This window comes from Agelaius phoeniceus, unplaced genomic scaffold (assembly GCF_051311805.1).
Source record: "Agelaius phoeniceus isolate bAgePho1 unplaced genomic scaffold, bAgePho1.hap1 Scaffold_110, whole genome shotgun sequence".
Taxonomy (NCBI): Eukaryota; Metazoa; Chordata; class Aves; order Passeriformes; family Icteridae; genus Agelaius; species Agelaius phoeniceus.
In genome coordinates, this window is record NW_027509876.1 from 2,287,958 (window position 1) to 2,304,877 (window position 16,920).

At 49.7% G+C, this 16,920-nt stretch overlaps 1 protein-coding gene across 1 annotated transcript in view; it reads right to left on the reverse strand.

Annotated features, from left to right (window-relative positions):
* Positions 1–2,952: 2,952 nt before the first annotated feature.
* The window catches only part of MRPL52 (mitochondrial ribosomal protein L52), a 54,406-nt gene continuing 40,438 nt past the window's right edge, over positions 2,953–16,920 (reverse strand). Inside the window, exon 7 of the mRNA XM_077173068.1 lies at positions 2,953–2,962. The gene's annotated coding sequence lies outside the window, so the exon portion shown is untranslated. The remainder of the gene's footprint in view (positions 2,963–16,920) is intronic.

Below are 16,920 nucleotides of genomic sequence, written 5' to 3' on the forward strand. Positions count from 1 at the left end.
GTGCTAAGAGGTTGCAGGATGCTGTTGGAAAGGGCCTCTCTTTGTTTGCCTGCAAGGCTTCCTCCCTTCCATGCCATGTCCTAAACCCTTCTGTATGAACAAGTCTCCAGATGCCAGCAGTGAGATCAGACTTGCCAGGGCCTCAGCACTGCTGTTCAAACCTCCATGCAGCAGCACCTTTGGCACGGAATGGGTGCCAGCTGACAGAGCAAGCACAGTGACAGGCATGAAGACAGAGCCCCAGCAGTGCCACTGCCACAGGCTCTGGGCCCACAGCTCTGCCTGCAGCTTGTACCTGCCCTACACGAGCTCCTTCAGGCAGGTGTCCAAGTCCCCTGCAGCTCAGCAACCTCCTGCTGACCAAGGGCACCCAGAGCCCAGTGTGCCTGTGCCAGGCTGGGCTCACGGGCACAGCACATCCTCTGCCCTGCCCCTGCAGCTGTGCCCTGGTCACCTGTGCTCTGGGACAGCACAGCTGCAAGGCTGCAGAACAGAGGGGGTGAAAAAGCACCGTCTTTGCTCCAGCCCAGGGGCAGGCAGGGAAGCTGTTGGCAGTCAGGAAGGAGGAAAGCTCCCTGACCTCTTTGTCCCTCGAGTGTTTTCCATAATAATGAAACCCCTTCCACTGGACCTAGAGATGGCTGAACAACTGTCAACATCTCTTTGTCATTTTCATCCTGTTCCCTGTGCATCTTCCCTTGGGAATGCTCAGGGATGTGCAGGGAGGGGAAGCAGAGCCTGTCAGGCCTGGCTGCAGTGCCTGCCAGCAGTGCCAAGGTGTGACTGGCTGCTGCAGGCTGCCTGCCCAGGGCCTGGAGCCCAGCTCACAGCATGCAATGGGCTGGAGCAGAGTGCAGGGAAAACAATGGCTGTGGAGATCATTGTGTGCTTTGGCTCCTCCAGCCTCACCTTGTTCTCGTCGGGGCTGAAGCGGATGCGCACAGGGGCAGAGGCGCCTGGTGGCACGATGTGGTACACATCACTGGGGCAGGCCAGCTGGAAGTAAGGTGAGCTCTCCATGCAGACCTTCACCATCTGAGCAATCTGCAGCAAAGACATCACATGATGATTTTGCCACTTGTGGAAACGAGAGGAGACCTGTCCGTGCCCTGCTGACATCCCTCCCTGGCCCCTTTTCCAAAGCACTTTCAGCTGTGCAGGCACAGGCACATCATTCACAAGGCTGAGCTTGAATCCCTCCTGTCTGGCTCCAGCATTGTGGCCAGGGCCAGTAGGGCAGTGCCTGGTGGGAAGGAAGGGCCAAGCAGGTCAGCACCAGCAGGATGGAGACAGAGCACCTGAACCAAGTCATCTGCATATTCAACAAGGCCAAAAAACCTGCTGGCTTCTGCCTGCACACAGCCATGAAGTTGTCATGTTCCAGGGGCGAATGTGCTACCTGAAAGCAAAGCATCAAATTGTCCTGGGGGAAGGAAAAAATTCCCTTCTAGCAGATGAGGTTTGGGTAGGGACGTTGTGGAGATAGAGTCATGCAGGCAGAGCAGCAAGAGAGGAGACCAAACCACTGTGGCCTTCCTGGGAATAAAAGTAAACCTGAAAAGCAAAAGAAGGAACACAGCAAGACAATCCCTAAAACAAGGAGATGGCAAAGAGAATTTAAACAGGCAGTAAAGCAGCAAGGAGGAATCTTAAAACCATGAGAGCATTCAGCTTGCCAAAAGTGATGGAAACACAGACAGGCTGTGCCTATTGACTCTGGGCTTCAAAGGCATTTTCTGCCTGGAGAAACATGACCAGCACTGAGTGACAGTGTGGTTCCAGTATGCAAAGCCAATCTTGGCTCTGCAGGGCTTCTTGCTGCCTGTGCAGGCAAGCTGGGCTGCTGGGCATTCCTGCCTGCAGCCAGCAGGCCAGGTGCTGCCCTCTGGGATTCACAGACACAGCACACATGCATTTTCTAGCACACAGATATCATCAACCCCTGAGCACCAAAATGCTCTCAGAAAGTCTAAACCAGATGATTTGGACTCCCTCCTGTCTCTTCCCACCAGCCCACTCTTGGCACAAGGCTCATTTGAGAAATGTTTCCCTGACGGAAATTCCAATGGTCTCTGTTTTCCTCTTTACACTGGAACACAACTGGTGACATTTTTCAACTTTTTCCCTCTCAACTCTCTTGGGAAACTGCAAAACAATCACAAGTGAAGGTGAAAACCTCCAGGAGCGTTGGATGTGCTGTGGTTCTTCAAAGGGAAAGCAGAGCACCGTGTTGCTTTTGGAAAAGCTGAGCAGAGCTAAATGAAACTTAGCAGGAGCCTGAAGTGGCACCTAAAGGCCTCCCACTGCTTCTGCTCCATCACTCTGATTGCAGGGCTCTTTCAGAACACATTTCCTGCAGTGCCAATGCCATGAATGAGAAGTGATTCCAGCATAAAGTGGAGAAGACTCAGCCCCTGAGCTGACTGTGAGCTGCACAAAGAGAGCCAAACTGGCTGAGAGAGGCAGAGATTCCTACCAGGAGCCAAGATTAACCAAGGAAACCCAGGATGTGGTATAGCTCAAGGCAAAGCATGAGAGCAGGTAAGAACTGTACAGGCTCAACATTCCTACCAATCCAGAGCTTTCAAGAGCAGGAAACTCCTTTGGCATAGATACCATCAATGCATGGCCAAAATCAGGGGACAGTTCCCAGCACAGGAAGATTTCCACAACTTGCAGAACAAAGGTGCTGAGACATTTTCTTCTGGATGTGCTGCAGCAGATAACTTGCTTTGCTGTACACTGGGGGAATGACAGCACTCTCCTCTTCCAGCACAGTGTTAAAGCTCCAGGTGCCAGCACTTACCTTGTCCTTATTCATGATAGACAGCACCATTTCAGAGACCTCATGAGCAACGATGTTCTGAAATACCAGCTCTCGTGGGGAAACCCCAATCACGCTCCGTTTCGGGGGAGCTGGTGACAGCTGGAGAGGCGAGAGAGCAGGGAGAGGTTCAGCTGCTGGGAGGAAAGTTCATGAAGGATCCCTTACACTGATCCCCAGTGAAGCACAGACTCTGGGTGAGCATGTGTGCCCAGGACACACTGGGCAAACTCTGGCTCACCCACCTCTGCTCTGAGCTGATCAAGAACTGCTTGATCAGCTTAGAGCAGGCTCAAGCCAAGTTGCTCTTTTGATTTCTCCAGCTTTCCTTCTCCAGAATGCCAGGCAGCACGTTCCTTAAGCACAGCCCTGTGCCCACTGGAGCACTGACTGAGCACTCATGGAGTAAGTAAGACCCACAAATTTACATCAGATTCAATTTTGGGATGTCCTTTACTCTGAGACAGGGAAACTGAGGCCCACCCAACTGCAAATACCTGTTTTGAACTAGAACTTAAGCATCAGTAAGAAGAGAACAGTACTAGAGGAGGTGTGAGAGATGAGGTGGTATTTGGCTGAAGCCAAAAGGTTTTTAAGTGAAAGAATGGAATTTGTTGGTACTATGTGTTGTTTGTAGTTTGGATTTGTTCAGCTTGGTGTGTTGGGTGTTGCTGTGAGTTGGCAGCACCAACTGGCTGAAGACCTGACCAAAAGGAAGGAGGATGAGAGGAGAGGGGACAGAAAAGTTGGTGGTCACAGAGAATGGAAGTTCTTGAGTACCCCTCCGGGGGAAAGGGGCCAGGGACTGTCCCAGCTGGGTACAAAGGGGATACAAAGATTGCTTTTTTCTTGGAGGGTGTGTTTGCTCCTTTTCGGGGGCAGGGAGACACACGCCTCTCTGTGTGGTTGCTAAGAAACAGTTTTCTTTTGCTTGGATGATTTTGTCCCCTTTCATTGCATTTAAAAGTTACTGCCTTTCTAACAGAGGGAAAGGCAAAAATAAAGTCAGGAAGTCAGGTAAAGGCAAAAATGAAGTCAGGAAAAAGACAAGTGAATGAGGATAGAAGACAAGGGAATGACAATGCTGAATGAGGATAAGGTTCAATTATTTTCTCAGCGACTTGGGTAAGAGTAGAGTTGGTATCTCCTTTTTCCATTAGCTTTAAATGGGTGCTTTCTTGTCATTATTGCCATCTTATTTAATACCATTGCAGAGGCATGTCTGGAAAGACACAACAACAGCAAATGCTTCTGGACCAGAGACATTGCTTTAAGAAGGCTCTGCCCTGCTTTGTCTGCCTTCTCCAGTCACACTGTTGTTACACCAGAGACACAAGCAGGTCTTGTGTGTGACTCCATGAGGAGACACAGTCTGCTGAAGGGAGTGGCTGCAGCACACTGTGCCTTAGTTGTGCCTTTCCCTGAGGTGTTCCCAAGGCCCCTCTCCAGGGCAATCCTTAACCTGGATTGTGTTCCGTGTCGCTTGCTGCCAATTTCCTGCTCAACAGCCCACCTCGGTCACCTACCCCTTTGGACTGTGCTTTCTACTGAGCCAGTCCTGCCAGAAAAGCAGCTTTAAACACAACTCTAAGTAGGCACTGATCCAGATAAAGCCCATCCATTCCCTTCTGCCCAGGGCCAGTCCCCTGTACATCTGGCAGCCTGCAAAATCTAACACCCCGTCAGGGTCCCAACACATTGTTCCAGCCCAAAGCAGTAATGCAATTTGTTTTGCTAAAGCTGAAGTAATTCCTGCAGGTCCTCGGCCTCAAAGGCCAACGCTGCCACTGTGGAGGGAATGCTGTGACCCCAAGCATTTGATGGTGACCACACCAAAGCAAGAGGTGGCTCCTTCAGCAGGAGAATGGCAAATGGCAATTTGGTGCCTTTGCGTCCTCAGCCTTCCCCCCCTGGTTTTAGCAATGGCAGCTACACTCCAGCACAGCCCAGCAGCTTCAGCAGAGGTCATTTGTGTTGGCTTAGTGCAGATCAGGACTCCCAGTCCACCACTCCCAGCAGTTTGCAATGACAACAGGACCTGGACACTGAGGTCTTTTGCTGGAGGCGAGCCTGTCACAAGCACTCACCCTCTTCAAACTTCATGTTAAACAGAAAGGAAAAGAGCGGGAAAAGGCTACCTTTGGACGAGTCTCACTCATGTCGACACATGGGCCAATTCTGGGCAGAAAACTCCCCCCAGTGCTGGCCTCCTGCTTTGAGTTGACAAACTTCTCCCTCTGGAACTTAGAGGGAAGCAGCTGAAATGCAAAAACAAAAAAACAACAAAAAACCAACCAAAAACAAAAAAAAAACCAAACAGCAAGAATGTCAGAGATGTGCTTGCTCAGAAAGGCTTTCCTTGAACAAGTGGCACTGATGAATAATTTGTGATCACAACCACTAGGACAGTTCTGGAAACCCTGGAAGTTGCCTGCTGAAATACTTAGCACCAATAAATTAATAATACAGAGTGCAATAGACATACTCCAGCCACATGGCTCTGTCCCATGAGTCTCTCTGTGATTTGATGGGACATGTTTGGGGATTTCTGCTCTTTGGGCATTTGTTTCCTCTTCCATTTCACTGGATTGAGGCAGTGACCTTTCCAGAGAGTGGGGAGGAGCTCTCAGAACTGCCTGAACTCCACCCCTGCACAACACTCAAAACTCCCAGGCAGGAGATAGCACTGCTGGCTGAGTCCAAGGGAAGCAAGCAAGACAAGCTGTACCAAGAGTGAGGTGCACAGGAATGTGTCCAAGTTTTAGCTCTCTCTGTTACTTAGCATTGGTTTTCTCTGTCTGGGCTGACAGAGCCCTCGAGAGAAGAAAACCGAGGGATGTCCTTGGCAGAGCCTCAGCAGTGGGGCATCTTCAGTCAAGTGAGCTGCAGACAGCAAGGGACCTTTGTGGCCCTGGCTCCAGTGCTGCCTGCAGGGCTGCATCTGTGCCCACCCAGGAGCTGGGAGAGAACAGCTGCTTTGGAAGCTCTTCCAGCTGGGACCAGCCGTGGCTCTCAAGGCTTGGGGCAGAGTTTGAGCTTTCCCCCTCACATGCCCAGGTGCCCAAGGGCAGCTTGGTCAGAGCAGCACAGGTGAGTGCCCAGCCTGACAGAAGGAATTGCTGTGGCAAAGGGGAAGGAAAGAAGCCCATGCTGAGGGCTTCAGCTGTACATTGGTTTCACTTGGCTCTGCTGGCACAGCCAGGCAAGGCGCTGGGCTGTCCCTGACACATCCCACAGTGTTCCCTACTGCACCAGGACAGCCCCAGCAACAGGAGCATGGCACAGAGGGCTGGGGAGGGGCTCTGCAGCTTCAGAGCACTGCTGGACAACAGGGGCAGGGAGAGCAGGGACACCAGGGCAGTTTCCAGCCTTAACACAGCCCCAGGGGCTACTCACATTATTAGGCTTAAGTCCTTCCCTAAGCAAAAGTCGAGGTGTTGGTGTCCTTCCTGGGAATCCAGATGCCATTGTGAAGTGATGATGTCACAGATGAGTGACAGTCCCTCAACAGAACTGGAAGGAACAACAATGGAACTCTGAAAATCCAGAACCCAGTTCATGGCAGACTCAAGGGATATACTGGTGCTAAAGATTTTCTATGATTTGAAAGTAGCTATGTGCTTGTTTGGCATAAGCAGCTAGTATTGTTAGGCCTCTAGTTGGACTTTATTTGAACTACATGGTGACCTTGTGCAATTCAAAGATGGATCATACTGAAACCTGGAGCTAAAATGCTCAACATTAAAAATACTTAGAACAATCAAAGCTGTAGCTTAAATATTATTTAAAAACAGCTTGAGTGGACCTCCTCTTCTTAAGGCTAAACAACCCCTGCTCTCTCAGCTGCTCCTCACAGGACTTGAGAGAGACTGGAGTGTTATGGTTAATGGCTTAAATATTGCTATAAAGGACTTTTTGCCCATTGTGACAAAACTGTATAGAGAAGCTGAGACCCCCAAGCCCACCCTTCCCTGAAAATGCCTCCTGACTGGAACTTGGCACTGTGAGTTAAGCTGCCTAAGGGAACTTGAGACAAGATAAAGCTGACACTAGCATCCCATTAGCTCAGGTCTGGGGAGAAGTGAACAAGGCTGAGGGAGAAAAATACATCCCCACTAAAGCCAGACCCAGCAGCTGTGCTGAAAACCAGCTCTGTCTGCCTTCAGGCTGGGGAAGTCATAGCCACAGACTCGTCTGCTGAGGCCAGGTTTGCACTCAAACCTCCCATCAACAGAGGGGGGAGGAGGAAATTCTGGGCGTGTGGCACAACCTCTGCTAAGGGGCAGTGGACACCCATCCTCCCTCAGGCAAACTGGCTCAGCTCTAGAAGCCCCCAGCCCCAGAAGGCCACATCCAGGGGACCTTCCCATGAGGGGCAGCTGAGGGGGTGTCATAACCCATCAAAGACCTCCAAAGTGCCCCCAGAGCCATTCCTGAGGCCTTGCACCAGACGACTGCAGGGCATGCAAAGTAACACAACAGATCTGAAAAGCCACAACCCAATTCAGGGCAGACTCAAAGGATATCCTAGTGCTAAAGATTTTCTATTATTTGAGAGTAGCAAGAGACAGAGCCAAACTTGCCCCACCCCAGGGAGCTACCTGGGCAGTGCCACCTTGCCCAAATCTGCACTAATCCTTTGGAGTCTTCCATTTTGTGAGGCCTCACCACAGAGAAGACCAGAAGAGGATTGAATGGGATGGGATCCATGGAATGGTGATATTTTCTACTAAATCTCTCTCTGTCGCTCTCTTTCTTCCCCCCTTCCCAGCTCCCTCCCTCCCCCCCTCCTTTTGCTATTTCTTTATCCCTCTCTCTTCCTTACATTTACTGTTCCATAAAATCCAAACTATTGACTTTGGCACATGGTCATGTTTTATTAAGGCATCTCCTTAATAATTTTAATAACCAGATCATAACAACCCCCTGAAACTTGAACAGAACTCATTCACCTATAAGTAGTTTAAATAAATACTATAGGAAAAAAAGGATAGACTAGGATATTTAGGAAATGTTGCATTTCTTCGGTGAGACAAAAAGCACCATCAGCAGACCATCTATGGTTCATCCCCTCAGCTGTACATGCCACCAAACTGAAGACTGGCATTATCCCATCCTGTATTTCCCTCTGGCATTCTCTTTCAGAGCAGAGATGTGTCAAAACCAGAAAGTACAACTTGAGTCAATCTTTACCTTCAAACGAAATTCAGGACTCCCTCACAAAGACCAATGCTTTGCCAGTTCAGGACTCCCTCACAGAAACCAATGTTCTGCAAATTTAGGAGTCCCTCACAAAGACCAATGCTTTGTAAGTTCAGGACTCCCTCACAGAAACCAATGTTCTGTGAATTTAGGAGTCCCTCACAAAGACCAATGCTTTGTAAGTTCAGGACTCCCTCACAGAAACCAATGTTCTGTGAATTTAGGAGTCCCTAGCAAAAACCAATGTTGTGCGAGTTTCCGAGTTGCTCACAGAGACCAATTCTCCGCGAAATCGCAGGACTCGTAGAGACCAATCTCTGCGAACCATTCGCTTGGCTAATGCCGAGTGCGAATGAGCAGCAGCGCCGGCTGCGGGCGCTGAGGCCACGGCGCCGTCACAGACGCTGAGGGCCCGGGCGCGGTTACCGGGCAACCGCGGCACCGAGCCTGGGGCCGGCCCGGGCCGGGCCGCGCTGCTTTGCAGAGGACATTGGCACTTTTGCTGCTGACTTGGCTTTAGTGCTTTCTGACGAGTCTTTCTGTATTTATGAAAGATTAAAATGTGGTGATAAAGGCACCTACGGCACTGCTCTTTGTATAGCACTAGGATGCTATCCTGGCTGGAGCCCCAGCAGGGGCTGAGGGAGCTGGGCAGGGGCTGAGCCTGGAGCAAAGGAGGCTCAGGGGGGCCCTTGTGGCTCTGCACAACTCCCTGCCAGGAGGGGACAGCCGGGGGGTCGGGCTGTGCTCCCAGGGACAGGGACAGGAGCAGAGGAACGGCCTCAGGCTGCGCTCAGGCTGGGCACCAGCAGGAATTTCCCCATGGAAAGGCTGCTCAGGCCTTGGCAGGGGCTGCCCAGGGAGCTTGGCAGTGCCCATCCCTGCAGGTGTCCCAGGAAGGGCTGGAGGTGGCACTCAGGGCTCTGGGCTGGGGACAAGGTGGGCATCGGGCACAGCTGGGACTCCGTGGTCTCAGGGAGCTTTCCCAACCTTGATGATTTCATGAGTCTGTGATTCTATGAAGGGATGATTCAAAACAGATTTTATCTCCAAATATATCATACACAAATATTACAAAGGTCAAAATTCACGTGAAAGAAATTTAAGATTATTCTTTAAGATTGAAATAATCATATGTCAATGTTGCATACAACATTGTTACATACAATATTGTAAAGCCGTATAAAAGAAGAGCTTTGTTACCCTTGTAAAATTATGGCTCAGGCCTGCTGCTTCAGCTAAGTACAGCTAACAGCTAGCCTGACAAGTTCCTGTGAGAAAGGAGAAGAAAGAAGAAGAAAGACTTCTACCCACAGCTTCTATCCAGGAGACAAGAATGTAAACCTCGTTAGGGAGGAAAGGTTTTGATTAACATGTACTTTAGCAACTACCAACCAATGAACCGAATTGCAGTAAATTACTAACCAATTAAAATGAAAGACAATGCCTTTAGAAAACCATCTAAATGTGAGCTGTGAAGAATAAAGATGGGCTGTTGTGCATGAAGATAGCGACATGTAAGGACAGCATTACATGAACTACCCTTGGGTTTAACATCTTCAGTGAAAAGTTAAACTGGACCTGTCTATTAGGAAAGGATTATTGGTTCAAATTTTCTTGTCCTTGAAGAGAATTCAAAAGTCTTTATAGATATATTACTGCTTATGTAAATACAAACACCTTCATGTTAACATGTAGAGATACATTCTGATTAACATTATTGACAGACCAATGGAAGAGGAAAAATAATCAGATTTTATAGGCTGACTTCTTCCCTCTAATACCTGGCCTTTCTGGCTGAGATGCCAGACTCATGACCATACTGCTTAATTCTTTTTCAGTAAAAGATGATGCAGAGTTGTGAGAAAAGCTGTGCCTCCAATGAGGCCTGGCCTTGTACACATCTAGTAAAAAAGATATTTCTGTGTTTGAAGTTTCTCAAAAGGCAGATCTTTGCCGTGGAAATGCAACTCTCAGTCAGTGACTGTGTTGGCAGAAGATGAAATAAAATGCAGCTTGTGCCTTTTCTGTGTTTATCTTTTTGTGCGCGGGTTTTAGAGTTTGTTTTGTGTTGCTGCCTTTGCCCTGCTCTTTTCCCCGCGGGTGTTTTGGGGGAGCAGAGGTGCAGCGGCCCCGGGGGCGCTGTGGCGGCCGAGCCAGGCGAGCCCAGAGCGGGCCGCATTCACGGCCGCAGGGCCCTGCTGGGATCCATGGATAATGAGAGGATTGGCCCGCGCAATGAAGGGATGACTATTGTGTGAATATTAAGAGAAGCTTTATTGATGTGTAGTTATGTCATTGCACTTTAAATGTCCTCTCTTCTCCCCATAGTTTCCCTTTTTGTAGGGCTTTCCCTCTGCCCTGTGGGCGGCACAGGCCCCTGCTCTGGCGCAGAGCTGCTTGATTCCTTCTGTCTGATAGGAGGCAGGAGCCTTACCTACTGTGTTTGTGCGCCTTGAAAACGTGTTGCTATAGGGTTTTTTTAAGTTTATTTCGTTTTCTGACTAAATTCTGATTGTTTTATATAGTTTTACAGTTACTGGAGAGATTGAAAAGCGGTAAATGCAACGCCTTATTACCTATCAAATTTTAACATGGTCTGATATTTTTAACAAGAATGCTAACAAATTTGCCATATAAAATGATGCCAGATACAGTCACAAAAAGCTGTTGGGTTGTTCAGCAATATGCTAAATTGCATGTTATTATATTTATTTTTCAGTAACCCCGCACTTTAAAAAGTCGTACTGAATTTCTGTTTCCATGGAATTTGCAGTTCCCATGAGTTTTTCTCATAACTGATTTACTTAGAATTCTAATATGCTTTTTACAACTTTAATCCCTCCAGTACACCATCATGCTGTTATTTCATTTATGGCTTATTCACCTTTCAGTTGTCTAACAGATAACCAGTGAAAACCTTCATGAGATAATACCCTCACAAGAGTGAGCTGTTTCAACATCAGAACATAGGAGCCTTTTTTAAATGAATGAAAAGGGGGAGATGTCATAGACAGGTAGAATAATGATAAAAGAAAGGCCTTATGAAATCAGGCCTTGTTCTGCAATATTAACAGCTGGCCTGTCATCTCTTCTAAGTGCAGAGAAGCAGTTACAAGTTCCCATGTGAAGCTATTTTGAGAATGAGAGTTGGTTAACAATCTGTTCTGAGGGTGAAAAACAAATGTACCTGCAACAACAAGGGATTTGTCCCATGAGAATCAGTGCAGAGAACAAGTAAACAATACAATAGAGAGATTTGATGCACAAGTAAAATATATTTTATTAACCAATAGCGTAATTAGAAAGAAATCTATTAACTAATTAAAGTTGCACACGAGGTCTGAAACTGTAGAAACTGAGTTGAGTGAATAAAGAATAATCTTTCCCTGCCTGAAAAAACTGAGTCCCAAGAAGGGGTAACCTCCCCATCAGCACAGATGATACCCAGTCATTGTGGAACATCATCATCTGACTGTCCCCTCTGTAACTTTGCTTTGCATCTTCAGCTGAGATGACTAAAGATTGCTTTGGTCTCTACATTTTTGTTCAGGTTTCTTCTTCACCTTCTCCTGAGGCTTATTGGTCTTCTGACCTTGGTTTCCAGCTGCATGCTGGAACTTGTTTCCCTTCTGGATCACAGGTATCTGCATAGTACCCTGAACTCTGTTCCAGTAGGAGAAATTCTGCTGCAATGACTCATAGATCTGAAACCTCTGGATCAAGTTCTCCATCTCAGCTGCGTCCTCTGGGATTTCAGTTTCTCCCTTCTTTGGGGCTTTGGTTCCCCCCTTCTTTTGGGCTTTGGTTCCCCCCTTCTCTGGGGCTTTGGTTTCATCCTTCTTTGAGGTTTTGGGTTCCCCCTTCTCTGGGGCTTTTGCTTCCCCCTTCTTTGGAGCTTTGGTTTCCTTCTCTGGGATTTTGGTTGCCTTTCTCTCTGGGGATTTAGTTTCCTTTTCTGGAGGTTTGTTTTTCTTCTCTGGGGGTTCGGTTGCCTTCTTTAGGATTTTCGTCTCCTTCTTCTCTGGGGGTTTGGTTTCCTTCTTTTCTGGAGGTTTGTTTTTCTTCTCTGGGATCATGGTTTCCTTCCTCTCTGGAGCCTTGGTTTCCTTCCCCTCTGGAGCCTTGGTTTCCTTCCCCTCTGGAGCCTTGGTTTCCTTCTTCTCTGGGGGTTTGGTTTTCCCCTTCTCTGGTTTTGGAGGTTGCTTCCCCACAGAGACACCCTTCTTGTCCTTCTTCCACTTCTCTTCCTCCTTCCGCCTTTCTTCCTCCTTCCGCCTCTCTTCCTCCTCTAAGGCTTTTGCCTCCTCCTCACGCTTTTGAGCCAGCTGCTTCAGCTCCCTTCAGCAAACAAAACAGAAAAAATTGCTGAGAGTCCCCACCAGAAACTTGGGCTCAGCAGTCCTGGCCGGCCCTGCACTTCATTCCTTGACCCTGAGGCCAGGCAGAACCACCAGACCATTTCCGTGAATTTTTCTCAACCCACAGAGGTTGGGAACATCCCAAGTGATGCCATTGGTGCAAGGGGACCTCCAGGACCAGCCAAACCTGAACCTTGCCATCATAAGGTCTTGGCTGTGCAAGCTCCCTCTTAAGGCACAGCCAGACACCTCCAGCCCACTGCCAAAGGCTGATCCAGCAGCTCTCTGTGCTGATGCCTGAAAATGCTCTTTGTCTCTTGATTTGCCAGTTTAAAGCAGATCACAGATTGCTGACATCTGCTTATCTCTCCGACCAATTCTCACTCAGCTCATTCAGCACCCCTCAGGGCACAGCCTGCTCCTTAATGAGAATAATCCTATCAGTCAGAAAGCAAAGGCTGCAGGAACTCCTCTCCTGCAGGACAGGCTCTTGTCAGCCAGATTTCCTGCAGGAACCCAGCTGTGAGCAAGCAAACCGGTGCTCTCTGCCATGAAAGCCATCTGAAACAGCCTCATCTGTCTCCTCCCCATGAAACCAACTTCAGCCTGGCCTGAAGGAAGTGCTGATACACAGACTTGCTTTAACCAGCCTCCACTCTCAGCTCCACACTTTGCCTGTGTGTCCTGAGCTGGGCTGCCTTGCTGGAGCTGAGCTTCTCCTGGGCTGGCCTACTGCTGCAGCTGAAGGGGAGCCTAAAGGACGTGAGCTTCTGTGGGTGGTGTCCCACCATAAGGAGAAGCCTGGCAGATCAGCATTGCAAGGACTTGCAATGCTGTGGCAGGAGCAGGACCCAAACCAAGCTTTGCTCTGTGCCCCACACCTGCCCATACCACAATGCCACTGTTTTGGTGAAGGGAGATGATCAAGAAGGTGCAACTCAACACCATGGACCTAAAGACACCTCTAGAGGCAGTGCCAAGGCAAGCCCAGAGCCCAGCTCCCTGCAGGCAGCATCTAAGCCAGGAGGGCTCAGCACTCCAATAGAGAAGAAGATCTTCTGTCTCAACAGAAGAAGGTCCTTCCTCTCTTGGGAGCCAGGGAGCTCAGAATGGCCATCCCTGTGCTGCTTCTGGCCTTTGCTATCCAGCACCTCTGAGCTCAGAGTCCTTGGAGCAGGGAAGCCCTCCAGGGACAATAACCCATGGAACAGCAGTAACCCATGGAAGCCTTACTCACTTTTTCCTCCGTATGAGCTTCCTTTCCAGTGCTATTTTATCCACTTCTGCTTTCCTCTGCAGAGCTTTCTCTCGCTGCAGTTCTTTAGCACAAAGAGGAGAAACCATGAGTGACTGCAAGCTGACCTGGGTGCTCTGGGTCAGCTGCAAGGATTCACAGCTTTTCCTGACCCAGCCTATCATCCCAGGAGGTATTGGGGAGCTTGTATCCCTCCCCAGAATTCAGACAATCCCCCAAGCTATGGCCGGGCAGTAAAGTCCCCATGCCCTCGGATCCCAGGAAAGGAGACTCGGTGAAAGCAAGATGAGATTGTTCTTTTGTTGCTAGGAAGGTGCAAATATAAAAGAGCCAGTGATATTAGACCTGGTCCTACTGGCTGAGGAACTCATCCAGCCCTAGTCTTTGTGGCTAAGGGACACAAGGAAATATCCTGATTATTTCCCCAGTCTATGGCAGGCAGATAGGAGCTTGCTTTGTCTACACTCAGGGTTGGTAGAAGATGCCACAGCCCTTCAGCCAAGAGCTCCTCCACCAAGCTGGGGAACAGGCAGCTGCTAAAAGAATGGGCTTTCCCTGGAGAGCAAGGTGACAGAGAGAGTTCAGGGTGTATGGGCTGGACCACAGGCAAAACAGACACCACCAAACCCTCACTGTTTTTCTGACCTGCTGCTGCCTTGCCCATGGCCTTGGCCTTGACCTCAGACTCAGCCCTGGCCTTGGCTTCTGCCATGGGCTTGAGCTCTGCCTGTTGAGCCTTTGGCCTCCTGTGTGCTTCGTGGTCCTGCAGCACCTCTGGAGGCAGTGTCTCACCCATGGCACGTGCAGGCATAACAAAGCTCTTTTGGTACTCAGACCCCACTGCCATCCGCAGGATCTGTATGTGGAGGGAAGAGAAACCATACGCAAGATTCCTTTTCTTGCCTTTCATCACACAGACTCAATCAACCCATTTTCTGTCTCCTCCCTTCCTCCCAATAACACCAACTATTTAGTTTAGGTCCTCCCACAGCATGTCAGCAGAGCTGGCTTTGCCCTGGGGATTGCCTCCATCTCCCTGGCACAAGCCTGGGAATGCTGGAGTGCTGTGAAGCTTGGGCAGCGTGTCCATGGGGACCAGACCTGCCTTCTCACCTTCTCCTCCTCAAGGTACTGCTCATCAAAATCCAGTGAGTGAGACTCACAGGGCACCTGCACAGCACCAGGCAGCTCTGGCAGCACACAGAGCTGTGGTAACAACCATGTGAGGGCCAGCAATAAATGAACCAGGGCACACAGGCCCTCTGCCCTCTGAGGGGTCACCCACAGCCAGGAGAAACAGAGACAGCACTGAGGCATTCCAGGAGAAAAGGCACCTGCATGCAAGTATTGGCAAGCAACATAGATGCAACAAGGGAGTCACCCAGGGCAACACAGACAGGGCCAGCAGCTGGAAATATCTGTGGGCTTTTGACTGGAAAAGAGTGAAGTGGGGATTATTCTGGGACAGTCTCTCCAACGGTAGTGACTGGAAGCCCAACTTCTTCCCTTGATTATTGTGTGGATTAAGCAAGAGCTTTAGACAAGAGCATCTCCTTGGAGGTCAGGCTTTAGGTGTGGATCAGCAGAGAGATGTCTCAGGGACACACCCCTCAGAGCACCCCCACTGGGAGCCTGCCTGCCCCAGAGGCAGTGTTAGGTACCCTGAAAAAGAGGCATTCCCAGCATTGTGGAGAGGGTTGGAGATGGCCATTTTAGAGCAGCTTGGATGCCAGATGTGTCCCTCAAAGGTTGGGCTTCCAAGCCCCAGAGCCAACAAAGGGGCTGGGAAGGGAGCCCTGGAGCGAGGTGGGCAGGAACCTGCTGGCCGTGGTGCCAAGGCAAGGAGCTGTGCCAGGGATGTGTGTGGTACCTGTAAGCCACAGTTGATCTCCTGGGGCCTCACGGAGTAGCGGACACGTGAGATCTCCCCGGTCACCAGCACCTCGTAGCTGGGGCCTCCCTCCACGTGGCACAGCGCCGTGACATCGGAGATGGTGTTGAGGTGGCCAGAGTAGGTGAAGGAGACCTGCTGGCTCTCTCCTGGCTGCAGCACACCTGACATTGGCAGGATACTGAAAGCCTGGATGGAAGACAGGAGAGATTGAGCTGTTGAGCATGGCAATGGATGCAGAAGAGCATCTTGGAGCAAAGTGCAGCTGTACCTGGAGGGGCCTATTCCCCAAACACTGCCAGAATCACCCTCACCTCATCCTGCATCCATGCCACTGACCAGTGCAGGGACCATGGGGAAAATCTTCTCCCACACTCACAGATCAATGCATTAATTAGTACATTATGTGAAAGTGAACTGGGATGTCTCCTGGCAGTAGAAATTCTCTCTGATGCACAACTTGCCTTTAAAAAGCATTTCTTACTGCTTTTAGAAAAGGAGGAGGCTCAGAGTGAGAGCTCTCGGAGCTGAGCAAAGGACTCCAGCCCAGCTCATCTGACTCCTGAGGCTCTTCCCCTCTCTCTCTGATTTAAATGCTGCTTTCTCAAGGTGCTACAGCAAAAGCTCCTGCAAAAGTTTCCTATGGACCACCTGAGGAGTTCCAGGGGGAGCAGTGCCCTCCATAGGTGCTGCAAAGTGTCCTTGGGCAGCCCTACAACGTGTCCTGCATGGCCTCTCCAACAAGCAGCTGCTTCAGCAGCACTTTGTGATGGGCCTGCAGGGATGGGAGGCCCCTCTGTGGCCAATGCTGAGGCCCACCAGTGGCACTGGCAGCTCCAGCCCTGCTTGCCACACTGACAATGGGCAGTGAGACAGATTCCCTCCTACCTTCTCTGCTTCGAGGGAAGGCTGCGGTTCGTCCACGGAGCTGCTGATTCCCTCAAACCCTATGTCATGGTTTAACACTGGCACAATGCCAGTGCCCCCATGAAGATACCTTCTCCCTGGTTTCTGCTGTGAGATGTGACCAGGAATAAGCAAAGCAGGCTCCTACTTAGGGAAAAAAAAGAACCAGAACTTTATTAACTACTCTACAACTACAGATAAAATGAAACACACACACAGAGGGAAAATGAAAACCTCACAAATGCATTTCCTCCTCCCCCCACCAAATTTCAACACAATACATTTGATCCTCAAATCACCAACTCTCGGTCCAGCAGCACCTTTTAGACAATCAATCCTCAGTTCATCAAGAGGAGAGGAGTCCTTCTTGTACCATGGGCTTCTCTTGGAAACACAGCTGAAGCTTTGTGTGTTTCTGTGTCACTCGTGGCACCGCCCGGAGTACATCTGCCGTCATGACCTCTTCCTTTCATGTCCAGTG